Source organism: Elephas maximus, chromosome 1, assembly GCF_024166365.1.
Source record: "Elephas maximus indicus isolate mEleMax1 chromosome 1, mEleMax1 primary haplotype, whole genome shotgun sequence".
Lineage (NCBI taxonomy): Eukaryota > Metazoa > Chordata > Mammalia > Proboscidea > Elephantidae > Elephas > Elephas maximus.
Genome location: NC_064819.1, coordinates 135482711 through 135497431, shown reverse-complemented (window position 1 = coordinate 135497431; position 14721 = coordinate 135482711). Strand labels below are relative to the sequence as shown.

At 36.6% G+C, this 14721-nt stretch overlaps 1 protein-coding gene across 12 annotated transcripts in view; it reads right to left on the bottom strand.

Annotated features, from left to right (window-relative positions):
• Window positions 1–14721, bottom strand: part of RIMS1 (regulating synaptic membrane exocytosis 1) — a 476384-nt gene that overhangs the window by 45025 nt on the left and 416638 nt on the right. Inside the window, exon 1 of one of the 12 annotated variants that reach the window (XM_049895213.1) lies at window positions 5748–5772. The exons of the other annotated variants lie outside the window; for them this stretch is intronic. The gene's annotated coding sequence lies outside the window, so the exon portion shown is untranslated. Of the gene's footprint in view, window positions 1–5747; window positions 5773–14721 lie in introns of those variants that run through there. 12 annotated transcript variants of the gene reach the window in all.

The following is a 14721-nucleotide window of genomic DNA, read 5'->3' as shown; positions in this document are numbered from 1 at the left end:
ATAAAGATTCCAAAGAAACCCAAACCCGTTGCTGTCGAGTGGATCTGGACTCATAGGAAACTCTATGGGGCAGTTCTACTCTGTCCTATGGGATCGTAACAGGTCGGTATTGACTGGATGGCAACCAGTACAAGAACGTAAGTAAAATTTGAAGTATTTGTGCTCCTTTAAAATTGTATTTACAAGCCTCGCTGGCTCAATGGTTAAGTGCTCAGCTACTAACTGAAAGGTTGGCAGTTCAAACTCACCCGGCAACTCCACAGAAGAAAGACCTGGCAATCTGCTCCCATAAACATTATAGCCTAGAAAACCTTATGGGGAAGTTCTACTCTGTCAAATGAGGTCATTATAAGTCAAAATCAACTTGATGGCACCTAACAACAACAACAAAAACATTGTATTTAATTCTTACAATTATTTTCTGGATGGGAAGAAAGGAAAATTATTTAAAACAAAAAATGTAAAATTTTCTGGAAACTTTGAGGAATAAAGAAGACATCTTTATATTATATTTAACTTAAAACATCTTCAAGAAGTCCTCTTCAGTTAATGTATTTCTATTTTCTCCTAATTTCATCAGGCTCTTATTTTAAAACCTTTCAGAAGTTTTGCACTGGAGAGAAAGTGAACATGAAAAGGCTCCATAGGATGTAAAGTTCTATAAAAAGATAAGACAGCCCTTTGTTGATATACTGCCTTGTAAATAACTCAAGCACAAGGAAAATGCTTTCTGCTTCTTGTGTACCATGAAGAGTACTGAATGCAGAATTCTAAATAGGACAGGCTCTTCTTCTCAAATGCTTAGCTAAAGGGTATGCAATGCATGGCAACTGTAAAAATATAAAAGCAGAACAAAAGAACAGACAACTGACATTACTTTTAATAACATAACTAAGCCATTTACAAAGTAAAAGGATGCTCACTGAATTGTGTTATCTGGGCCAGTAAATCTGGGGTGTGCCGAATGTGGAGAGAGAGAGGCAGAGGCCTGGGGGAGACATGTTTCTGCCTCCAGCACTACCAGCAGTAGTGAGCCAACAGATTTCAGCTATTACAGAGTTGCTTCGAATCGGCCATGCTCACCAAGGGAATCATCATTCAAGCCACATACTGTTTGGGAATTAAAATCAGTACTTGCAATTATGCAGACCAAGTTCAAGCAACTCGGGGGGAAAAAAAAATAGGCCTATCATCTCAGCCAATACATTTGATGTGATGTCAAAATATTTTCTCCTTTGTACAAATATTGAATTAGCTTTTTAAAATTAATTAAATGATTTATGAAAGTGGATGAGTTTTTTTAAATAAATGCTTTTGAGTCTCCACTTAGAAAATGAAGAATGATCGACAAGAAGGCAAAAATTGCTAAGCATTTTAGAAAGCCAAAGAACTGAATGGAAAGTCAATTTTTACTCTGAAGGTAAAACTTTCCAACTCTGATCTTGCTATTTCCATCAACCTTCTCAACGTGTCTCTATATATTATATATGCCAATTGGTATTTTCTTGCTAAAGATCCCAGAAACTCACACTCCTTTATAAACCATCTCCATGAAATTTTATGTAGCATCTCTTAAAGTGACATCTTCTGGTTCTTTTTCTTTTCTTTTTAAAAAACAACTGAATAATTTTTAGGGTAAACTTCCTGAGGTGGAAGCTTTAAATAGGAATTGACATTTTTAGCATCAAGTTGAAACACCTAGAGTCAATTAACTATCAGTCTATTAGCTACCTCTTGCCTCTATTTATCCTGTGGATTTCTAATCAATAGCCTTTCCTTTCAAGAATCCTCCCTCAGTTTCCATAATGCAGGTATAGGTGAAAGATTCTTTTTTACAGTTTCAAATTCAGAGGAATAAAAGTTTTAAATTAAGATATTAATTGACTTGTTTATATCTCCCAATTAATATACTTCTACTTACTTCATTACATAACAGCAGAATGCTTCAGTGTAACTATATATCTATTTTGGAAACCCTGGTGGCATAGCGGTTAAGAGCTATGGCTGCTTACCAAAAAGTTGGCAGTTCGAATCTACCAGATGCTCCTTGGAAACCCTATGGGGCAGTTCTACTCTGTCCTAAAGGGTCACTATCAGTCGGAATTGACTTGACAGCAATGGATTTTATATATTTACAAATATGAATTTACTAAATTATTACATATATTTTTAAATCTTTTTATTTGAAACTTAAGTATACTATGACTATTTACTAACCATTTTACTAATTGTCAGTTTACAGTTTCGTATTAAGAGCAATAGAAATGTATTTCCATTTACAAAAACATTCTAAGGTATCGAGTTTGAAACTGGAAAACTGAATGTTAATATCTCCTTGTGGTTATAGAACATAGTGTTTTAAGCTTTACTAAACATATGACTAATTGTATATGCCACATTCCCTAGTTATAAGAATCCTTATGATGTGAATGATTTTGTAATAAGTATCACAATGTACTGACCTGACATTAGAAGCTTATTTCCCAAATAAGAATTCACTAGCTGACCTGAAAAGCAGTTACAGTACATCCCTTATGTGCAGGGATCCCCTGTCCCTACCCCTCAACAAAAGATAGATAGAGTTCCAAAATGTCTGGGCATTTTTGCATTTCCTATTTTCATAAGCTTAATAGGTAGACCTTCATCACATAAAGTAATGCATGTAAAAGGATGTTGGAATCTTTATCAGTCATCATCTATTCCTCCTCATAAGCACAAATTTTTGTTTTTCAATTGCTTTCTAGTAAACTAATACTTTAACTGATAAAAAAATTATCAGCAACAATTCATTTACTGTCTCAAGACCCTAAAATGGTAATCACCTACTGTTATTTATAGACTTAACAGAAGTGTTATTACTTAAAAGCAAATTTGTGAAATTAACCTGTAAAATGTATCTGGATCAATGGTCCCAAGCTTTTGAAGAGATGTATAAGCAATGAAGAGGAAGAAAAGGAAAATGCGAAGTAAACATAATGGAAAAATCACTTCTACTTGTTAAAAATTAAGCAAAAAATTAGGATGTATTGACTTCCTAGAAATAACAAACCAAACATAGAAGAAAAATTGCCTTTAAAGTTTATCCAACAAGAATAGCATGTGACAATGTCAAATGAAATTCCACGATGTGATTAGTTACTATCTCAGCACAATATTCTGACTGAGACAGCTCCATACTTACCCACTTGATAGACCTCCACTCAGATTCTCCTACACTCAAGGCACTGTGGTGTACAAGACCAAAAAAAAAACAACCTGATACCTGGTTACTACCTGTGAGGAGCTTTAAGTTCATTTGGTGATAAGACCTCTACAAAGATATTTACGGGGCAAAGAAGTATTTAAACAGTACCACATAAGAACCAAAAAAGTGCTACAGGAGTTCAGAGAATCACTTTTGGCTCTTGGTAAGAAGCTAGAGATTGGGCAGGGCTTGAACAAAGAAGAGGATTTTGACAGGCAAGATGAAAGATAAAGATCTTTCCATGTGGAGTGATTAGCACCTACAAAAGTGCAAAGAAAGAAGCTGTAAGGCATTTTATGAATCCCAGAAGAGTAAGTCTGGCTGAAGCATAGTAAGAAAGGAAGTTAAAGAAGTTAAGAAGATGGAAATAAGAATCATTTAACTAATGTCAAATAAAAAAGTAGACATCTTTTACCAGTATTGTACTTTCTATTGTACATGTCTCGTTGATTTCATATCTGTACAATACTTGGGATCTATACCATTATTTAGATTGTACTCAAATCAAATTCATGCCTATGGGCTTTCTGTGACCTTATCAAGAGCAGTTTGGGGCGATACATGGGCAGAATTCAGATTGTAGTGAGGAAACTGAGATAGGAAATACAGAAAATTCTCTCAAAGTTTCATTCATTCAGGCAAATTTTTGTATGTTTATTATATAGGCACTGTGCTAAGTGCTAGAGATTATTCAGTGAAATAACAGACACAGTCCTTGAGCCCCCGTCTGGAAAAATTAGGGTAAAAACTTAGGGTATGTAAGGAGTTAATTCTGGGATCAATTTTCAGGGCAAGGTTGAAGATTTGAAGGTTTTTATTCTGGACAATCACTGTGTCTAATAAGAGATGGTATCAATAGGTGCATATTATAAATGTAAACCCTATAAAACCCAGTGCCGTCGTCGAGTTGCTATAGATGTAAGAAAACAGACATTTAGAGTCACAACAGCAGTATAAGTTAAATCCTGACTCTGAGAATATACAGGATGTATACTGTCTGCTAACGTCTCCATCTGTACTGCAAGCACCAAGTTCTTGGCCTATGGCAGAAATATGGAAACTTTCTGCAACGGGGTAGATAACTAAGTATTTTTGCCTTTGTGGGCCACATGCTCTCTGCCTTTGTAACACGAAAGCAGAGACGGATAACATATAAATGAATAGGCATGGCTGTGTTTCAATAAAACTTTATTTATGGACATCACGACTGAATTCTAGATAATTTTCATGTGTCACAAAATATAATCTTTCTTTTGATTTTTTTTTCGATCATTAAAAAAAAATGTAAAACTCATTCTTAGCTCATGGGCCATAAAAAACAGGTTTTGGGCCAGAATTTGCTTACCTCTGGTCTAGTATGGAAAAAGCTGGGAAATAGGGGAGAAGGAGGAAGCTGGTGAAGAGAGAACCTAGACCACTCTCTTGCAGATTATGCCTAATTTGGTACAAGACTTTAGGGAGTCCACAAACCACCTCCAAGCCTGTACACAAAGTGGTATGTGAGCACTGTAATTTAGTAAGGTCAGGAACCATAGCTTTCATTAGATCCTGAAAGGAAGGCCGGACACGAGGAACTTTAAGAACCATTGATGTAGAATGATTTGAGAGTTAAATCTTAAGAATTTATATGCTATTAAGCACTATGCACCTGACGAATATAAAAATATTGGCTGTAAAATGTGAATAATAAGAGTAACATGGTTATATTTTAAAGATTGGAGAAATTAATAGACACAAAGCACTTAAAATGCTGACTGGCGTATGGCAACTGCTCAATAAATCATAGCTATTATTGCTGATGGTTTTATCAATAACACAAACGCACAGAAAAAAAGATTAGCCAATAATATGCTTATGTTTTAACATTAAATTTGCAATGAGTGGTGAGATTGCAGGAGTTTTATACATTCTCCCCTTTGCTTTTCTGTGTTTAAAAATCATAAAAAACATTAGGAAAATAAATCAACAAAAGAATCTCTATTTAAAACCACTTTGCATTAGAAAAGGATCTATTAAAATTGGCTATCAGCTATAAAAATAATCAGACATTTCTCGTTACATCTTGAGCTATCTGAAATATTTTATAACAGTCTGAAATTAATCTCATGTTTAAAAATTACCTTCGTACAGTTAAAATAATTATCATCATATGTAATTATTTCAGCACTTAGTATTATACTTTTGAAGGCACTTAATAAAGGTTAGTTTCTTTCCTCCAATTCCTGAAATACAAATTAATTGTAAAAATGAATTCCATTCAAATCAGTATTTTTTTTCCTGCCAAATCACTGAAAAGGATATTTATTTATTAACTGAACTCAAAATTTATAGTTTGGACCAAAGAAAAGAACAAAAATAGAACAGCTGGAGTACGTTTGAAAATACTAATCCTTATTAGGGCATCTTTTCAGAAGATGAGCTGCTATAGCTGAATTGAATCTCTATTAACAGTAGTGAATTCCTAAGCCAGACAGAAACAGTAAATAAAAGAACCTGTGCTTACATTCATTTGATGGCTTTTGCAGACCTGAGAATCATTTCTGGCACCATCATTTTGCATTCAGGAAACAAAGAACATGAAACATCACGATCCTCAGAATGTTTTTCTTGTTCCATGAAACGAATCAAATAAATGAGGCACAAATAATGAATTTAGATTTCAGCAAGATTTTGACCCACAGTAGTTTTCAGTTTCTGAAACTTTTTGGGGCCCACATACTTTGTAAAAATTTTTGGCTTGCATTGTTAACAGCAGAGCTGAGAAAATCTTTAGAATGCAGCTATAAACTCACTTCTCATAAAGGAAAAGGCAGAGGATCTTCACAAGGCAGTACTAGATTTACACCATGGAAAGATATTTTGGTAAATTAGACATATATTGGTTGGAGGGAAAAAAACAGTAAGTCAAATGGAAGATATTCATTTTCCTAAGGTAAATCAAGTATGCTGTCTAAGCAAGCACTCAATTTATTTTATAATGTGCTTTACCTGTGTGACTTTATTTTTATTTATTTTGTTGCTGTTGAGAATATACACAGCAAACACCAATTCCACAGTTACCACATGTAGCATTTAGTGACACTGAATACATTCTTCCAGTTGTGCATCCATTCTCAGCCTTCTTTTCTGAGTTGTTCCTCCCCTATTAGCATAAACTCACTGCCCCCTAAGGTTCCTGTCTAACCGTTTGAGGTACTCTAGTCTCTCTGATCCCACATAGATAGCTCTTAAAAGAGCATAATGCTCAAGGCAGACCTTTTTTACTTGTTAAGCTAAACTACTGTTTGGTTTTAAGGAGACTTCAGGGGAGTATTTTTGGTTTAAGGCTTATCTTAAAGATTATCCCAGGTCAATAGTTTCAGGGGTTCATCCAGCCCCCAGAGCTCCAGAAAGTCTGGAGTCCATGAAAATTTGAAATTCTGTTGTGCATTTTCCTCCTTTTGATCAGGATTCTTCTACAGAATCTTTGATCAAAACGTTCAGTAATGGTAGCCGGGCACCATCCAGTTCTTCTGTTCTCATGACAAAGGAGGCAGTTGTTTATGGAGGCAATTAGCCACACATTCCACATCCTCCTCCTATTCCTGACTCTCCCTCTTCCTCTGTTGCTCCAGGCAAAGAGAGACCAACTGTCCTGACTTGGATGGTCACTTGCAAGCTTTTAAGACCCCAGGCACTATGCAATGAACTAGGAGGTAGAACAGAAGCACTAACCATGTTATTAGGCCCGTTAACTGGGATGTCCCATGAAAACATGACTCTAAACCACCAAAGCAAGGAACCAAATCCAGTGAGGCTTCTGGCTGTACATAAGCAGCCTCAGCAGCTACCTTTTTGTTGTTGTAAATATATCACACAACTTTTGCCAGTTAAACTTTTTACAAGTGTACCACTTATTGCCAGCAATTACAATCATCAGCTGTGCAACCCTACCATTAATCAATGCAATTTTTTCATCACAGTTAACCCAACCCCCCTTTTCTCCTTCCTCCCATCCCTGGTAACCATTAATAAACTTTGGTCTTTATACTTTTGTCTTTCCTTTTTATATAAGTGAGGTCGTAATATATTGCTCCTGTTTTGTTTGACTTATTTCACTCAGCATGATGTCTTTAGGCTCCATCCATATTGTAACATGTATTAAGACTTTATTTCTTCCACTGGCTGAGTAGTACTCCATTGCATGTATGTATCTACCACATTTTGTTTATCCATTCATCTGTTGATGGGCATTTAGGTTGTTTCCACATTTTGGCTGCAATGAACATTGGTATGTAAGTCTCCGAGTCTTTGCCTTCACGTTTTTTGGGCATAAAACCTAGGAGTGGAATTGCTGGGTCATATGGTAGCTCTATTTTTAGTTCAATTTATTTTTTATTTTTTTATTTTGAGGAACCACCACACTGTTTTCTACAATGGCTGTACCATTTTGCATTCCCACCAGCAATGGATAAGGGTTCCAATTTCCCCACATCCTCGCCAACATGTGTTATTTTCTGTTTCTTTACGTATGTATTTACTTATTTTTTATCTTAGCCATCCTAGTGGCAGTGAAATGGTATCTCATTGTAGTTTTGATTTGCATCTCTGAGGGCTAATGACGTAAAGATATACATCTTTTCACGTGTCTGGTGGCCATTTGAATGTCATCTTGGATAAAATATCTATTGAAGTCCTTTGCTCATTTCATGATTGAGTTGTCCTTTTGTTTTAAGCTGTCCAAGTTTTATATATATTTTGGTTTCCCTGTGTGACTTTTAAAGGAAGAAAAATTAGAAGATTAGCAGAAGGAAATTTAATGTTTTGGACATTTTGGGAGGTATGATTATTGTCTAAGGACAAATGTGAGTTTTAGAATAATGCCTTGAACTCATGCAGAAATAGCTTATTCGAGCACTCTCCCTTAATGTATAAGTGGGTTACAGTTGTAGTTTTATTACTCCATGTTATTCTTCTTTTGTCATTGGAAGCAAGGACAATTTTGTTAGTTTCTATGTTTTTATGTTGACAAGTTAGTGTATGCCTTGAAAATTCATAAACATTTATTAATCTATTTTGAAATCAAGTATCCATAAATCTACCTAAAACTCCTTAGTATACTTATATTTTTGCTTATGTAATCTTTCAGGATAATGAACTCTATATAGTTTTTAATGCTACTATTTGGAAACCCTGGTGGCGTAGTGGTTAAGTGCTACGGCTGCTAACCAAAGGGTTGGCAGTTTGAATCTGCCAGGCACTCCTTGGAAACTCATGGGGCAGTTCTGCTCTGTCCTATAGGGTCGCTATGAGTCAGAATCGACTCGATGGCACTGGGTTTGACTGGGTTATGGGTCTCCAGAAATGCTTCATTCCCTTATTATAATTGTTTGATTTCATAAACTGCCAGAGCAAAAAAAAAAAAAAAGTCTTCTAGAACCATATTCAGAGTGAGAATACAAAAGGGAGTTACTTGGGAAGATGTAATATGAACAGATCACAGAGAGAAAGCAGAGCTTCAATTATCTCCAATAAGGAGGTTAATAATAAAGTCTCATTACAGATCTGAACATGCTGAAGTCCAACTAAATACTAAATAGCAGCCCAAGACGGATGAACTTATAAAAATGAGCACAAAGAAACCATACCCAACCGAATTTCATCTCGGAATCTTAAAAAAAAAAAGTGGCCATATGATTTTAAAGAATCATCTGGTAATCTCAGAAATCCTGGTAATAACACTGGAGATGAGCAAAGATAGGGGATGACAGACTTGAAAGACAAAAGAACAACTAATGTGAACTAGATTCTTGCAAAGGTACCCCAGGTAAATGTTATTTAAGTTACTTTTTAGATGATTGGCATTATCCAAACTCAGCTGGAACTCCAGTGGGGCTCAGCAGTACTTTTATTCGTATCGACTAATTTCCTATAAACTTTCTCACTCTGTATCCTCACACTTTTCATCTTCTCTCGTCTCATTTTCACTGAGAAGATCAAGGGCATCTGGCATAAGCTACTTCAATATTTTCATTGCAATATCCCTCTGTATTTAAATTATTTCCTTTTTTTGATCAAACTCATGGGAAAAAGAAAAAAAAAAAACCTTACTTCTCCCAAGAATAGAGTGTGTCTGAAATTTCCCCTATGTTCTCTGGGACCTGCCCCAGTACTTAAAAAAATTCTTTGTATTGTATTTTTCAATCTCTCTGCCATGAGATGCTCTATCCACACCTCATCCTGGACACACACTCAGATCCTTTTCATTCTAAAACGCATACACACACCTAATATTTCCTCGTTACAACGTCTAGTGCATGGAAAATGCTTAATAAATGTTGGTAGAACAAAGGAAAGAAGGATTGTTGACATTTGATGTCTCTCCTTCTTAATACTAAGCATCCTGAAGAGAAGTTAATAATAATTGCTTCTATTTATCCATCTTTCTAGGCCTATCTGAGCTGCTTCTGGGAGCCCCCAGAAGTCTCACTCTATATAACTATAGGCTCTCTAGCCCCAACCCCTTGGACTCCTAGCCTCTCCTATTCCAGCTTTTCCCATCCATGACATCAGGCCCACTTCAAATCCGATAAAAAAAACCAAACCCGTTGCCATTGAGTCGATTCCAATTCATAGCGACCCTATAGGACAGAGTAGAACTGCCCTATAGAGTTTCCAATGAGTGCCTTGTGGATTTGAACTGCCAGCCTTTTTTGGTTAGCAGACGTGGCTCTTAAACACTACACCACCAGGGTTTTCTCACATCCAACAAGGCGTAATTAAAGTGGAGGTAGGTGAAAAGATGGTTAGAGGAAGACGAGATGAATGAAAAAATTGAGAGTGGAATGGGTTACAGTCCGTGGTGAATCCTGTCCCACATGTGGGCACACTGACCTTACCCCTTCTTCACTTGTCTATCAGACTTAAAGGTCAGGAATGGCTGCTCAGTCTCCAAATCCAGTGGTCTGTTTTCAATCATTAGCCACTTCAATTTTTCTGTAGGAATATCCAGCCTCTTTAAAAATCTCTCCATCTGTGTCTTCCTCTTTAGTCACTTGCTCTTTCCTGGATCCTGTGCGGCCCCCTCCTTTCTCTGTATTTCCGCTTGTTCCCTCACCTATTGTTCCTCAATAAGGGCATTTTACCTTGTCTTCTGTTGATTCCACCTCTAGTTTATTCCTCTTTCTGAATAAGCTCAGGCTTTTCCATTTCCACAGCTACTTCCCTAGTTCACTACCTCATTATCTTTCATTTCATCCATTAAAATAGCTTCAGGCTGACCTCCTTGCTTCCAAGTGCTCTTCCTCCTGATTTTCTATACCTTGCTTCCAGTGTGTACCAGAAAAGGGCATCCTGTTTGGTAAAGTAGAAGGCCAGAGAAAACAAGAAAAACCCTCAATGAGATGGAATGACCCAATGGGCTCACACATATCAATGATCACGGAGATAGCTCAGGACTGGAAAATGTTTAGTTCTGTTATACACGAGGTCACCACGAGTTGGTGCCAATGCAACGGCAACTAACAACAACAGCTTCCAGTTTAAGTTTCCAGAATCACAATTTTGGTTCTTTTTTTCCCTTGATTAAATGCTCCCCATTAATAGTGAGCAAAGTACCTTAAAGTCAGTTGCAGTTGGGTTCATTCCAACTCATGGGTCCCTGGGTGGTACAATTGATTGATACACTCAGATGCTAACTGAAAAGTTGTAGATTCATATCCACGCAGAGGTGCCTCTGAAGAAAGGCTTGGCAATCTGAGACAGATAGGGTTAACTGTGCTGGCAGAACAAAAGAGCTATTAAAAGATTACTATCTAGAAGTTGGGTAAACAGGAACCACACCCTGTCAACATGAGATAAGGCTCAAACAACTCGTGAATTACTACCTGCTTCTTAATGTTTTTCTAGTCCCTTCCCCCTTTACAGGCTCCTGCACACGCAGAAGAACAAAGTGTGACTGCTGTTTAACCTTCCTTAGCCCTCCGAAGATGGTGATGTAGTGCCAAAGATCAGTGCGCTTGCGCTATGTCCCATAGTAAGTGATGGCAAGGGCTGCTGGGAGGACTCCATCTTGAATATTAGCAGGTTCCATCTTGAATTCCAGGTGCGCGAGCAACCTAATTAAAACACGCCCCCACTCTGAGAAGTACCGCCCCTTGAAAGAAGCCCACTAAATATTCATTATTCTATTGTCTCCACCAAACCCCTATAAGCCCTAGCCTTGCTTCCCTTTTTGAATCAGCCTTTTGGAGAGGTTTAGTCTTCCGCTGACTCCTTTTGCTTGACTCAAGCAAAATAAAGCTTGCTGAAGGTAAAGTTTGTCTTTTGCATGTATTCTTACTTGGGAAAAGACAAGGATCCTTTGTGTGAGATTGGCGATTGGTAACAAATTTACTTCCACAAAAACAGCCATTAAAAATCCTACGGAGCAAGGTTCTACTCTGACACACGAGGTCCCCATGACGTGGAATCGACTGAACAGCAACTGGTTTAAAATCATCCATTAAAAATCCTATGGAGCACAGTTCTACTCTGACATACATGGGGTCTCCGTGACTTGAAATCAGCTCAACAGCAAGTGGTTTACAAGAAGTTCCCTAACTTAAAGGGATTTTAAGACCTGGCACCAGTCTTTTTTCTAAACTTATTTTCCACTATAGCCCCTTTGCTCAAGCAAACTGTTCAAGTGCTGGTATAATTTATTAAAATATGCATTTGTGTTTTTCTTCCAGTATTTTCCTGTCCATAATATTACTCACCAAGCCCTTTTATGCTTCTTTGCCTCAGGAATTTCTGCAGAAAAACAGAGGTCAGTGGCTCTTTAATCTTTTGTAAATGTCTAACCTCTAAGGTAACAAAACAAAACAAAAACAGTTGCCATGGAGTCAATTGTGAGTCATGGTGGCCTATGTGTGTCAGAGTAGAACTGTGATCTATAGGGTTTTCAATGGCTGATTTTTAGAAAGTAGATCCCCAGGACAGGCTTTTCTTTAAAGGTGCCTCTGGGTGGACTTGAACTTCCAACCTTTCCTTTGGCAACTAAGTGTTTTAACCATTTGCACCATCCAGGGACTCCAGTGATATGAATACAGACACATACATATGTAAATGCACACATATGTGTATAACTTAAGAGAAAACGCACATTGTGTTCATTTAGGCACATGGGTACTTGTTATTCTTAAGATACTTATTATCATAATCACCCTACAATTCTAGGTAACTTCCTGGGTGTATTTAGGGCTGATTTTTCACAGATCTGTGGACCTTCCCAGGAATGCTTTCACTTACAAGAGAGGATAACCACAGGTGGAACACCATACAGTTAATATATAAGTGAAGGGCCAAGACCTCACACTACACGGGCTGGGTCTCTAAACCTACATCTAAACCTACATAGGCTAGAACCTTCTTTACACTCTAAAGCCCAGACCTAAATTCACCTAGAAAAAAAAAAAAAACAAAAAAAAAACCCTTTGCCATTGAGCTTCATTCAAGTCCAGAATATCTTGGCTCAGGGGCTTTTTCTTAAAATTTCCCTTTCCTTTACTACTTTACACCTCCTTTTCAATCAATCTAATTAAGCTTCTGTTTGCTAAATAAGTTTTTAGCTATGTGCTTGATTGCTCAAAGGCATTTACCAGTAGTGGCACCTAGATTCCTTGGAAACCTTTCAATTTATGACATTCTCCTAGATAAAATTTATTCTAAAATGTTATCCCTTCTTTCATTATGGATAGTATGGTACAGATATTTAAAACTATTAATATTATTTATAATTGAAATAGTCTACAAAAATAATCTTATATTTATTAGTTTTTAACAATACAACTTCTAAGAAGGTAGATATTATTTGCAATTTAAGACATAAGCATAATTGACATAAAATTTAAACTAATAAAACAAAGGGGCTAAGTGTTCAAACTACAATCATTTAAATCTATTGCCTGACAAAGCTGTGCCACAGGCATAGTTCCTATGCAAAATTACTGTGGTGCTTTAGTCTAAAAAAGCTAAATTCTTCTCAACTAGTGAGTGATAGAGAAGGAACTAACTAAAGGGTAAAACAAAGGGAGCCCTGGTGGTACAGTGGTGAAGACCTTGGGTGCTAACCAACAGGTCAGTGGTTCAAATCCACCAGCTGCTCCTTGGAAATCCTATGGAGCAGTTCTCCTGTGTTCTATAGGGTCACTATGAGTCAGAATTGACTCAATGGCAATGGGTTTTTGGTTTGTTGGAAAACTGGGCAAAGCATCCGCTACACAAATCAAAACTGCCTTTGACTGCTACTCTAAAGAAACCTGACAAATGATTCTCCTTCACGATGAGCAGATTTTCAGCTCATCCTACTGGATGGCATCAGGGCAGGTCTGACTACCACAGAGTTGCTAGCTAATCTAGGTTCATTCTAATTTTATGACTTTAAGAAAGACAAACCTCTGCTTAGCTAAATAGCTATACATACTAGTTCAATTTCTGAATGACTCAAAATTTCCTACCTTTATTGTCAATATACCAAATAGAATTCACAGTTTCAAAAAGCTACTTCCCAGGATGCTCAAGTTAGCTATAAAAAGGATGTTAAGAAACTTTTTGGTACAAGTGAAGTTTGTGACAAGACTTTCGCTGTTAAAGAGAAGTGGAACGAGTGGTTATAAGAGGAGAAACATGTGCTAGAAGTTTAAATCAGTTTGATAGTTCACTTACCTTTTGGTTACATATAGTCCTGAGCATAGTAATGAACCATCTAATGTACCTGATCAAATATTACATAATTTGAAGTAGTGCTTTTATTATATATTACAATGTACAATACAAAAATAACCATCCCTCCTTCTGAAGGAGGTGGAAAAAAAAAAAGTCCATGATCTACATACCTTGAGGACATAAAGCTTTTAAGATTTATAAGCAGTAGAATGTATGTGAAACTCAAATTTGTATTAAAACATTAGTCTTTATGTGAATCCACTGACCCATTTTTCTCAAGTAAAAATAACTGCTAGATTTTCACTTACACTGAAATATAACAAGTACAGTTGAATTAATATGTTCATACAGCACATTGAAGACTACATTTCAAGTTGCACAACTGACCTTCTTTTCTAGAAAAAATATGGACATAGCCCAAATCATAACTAATTGAATAATGCAACACTTTGAAAAGGAGAATCCTGTTGCTTTCTTGCACATAAATCAATTTGGATCTCTAGTACTTCTTTGCATTTCCTTGCGTATTTGTAAACATGACTTTAATTTTTATTTTCTTTTTAATTGCAAGTATCTGATCACTTTATAGGCTAACAAATGATACCTTGTTAAGACAGGTGCACAGAAAACAAAACAAACAAAAAACCCCATACTTAAACAGATTTTCAGAGACAGAAAAACAAGATTTCTTTGCAAAGAATTGAATATACTCCATAATCACAAGTCACAGCATGAAGATCAAATTTTGTATGTCCAGCAACAACTTGAGATATTTAGACTGAATTCACACC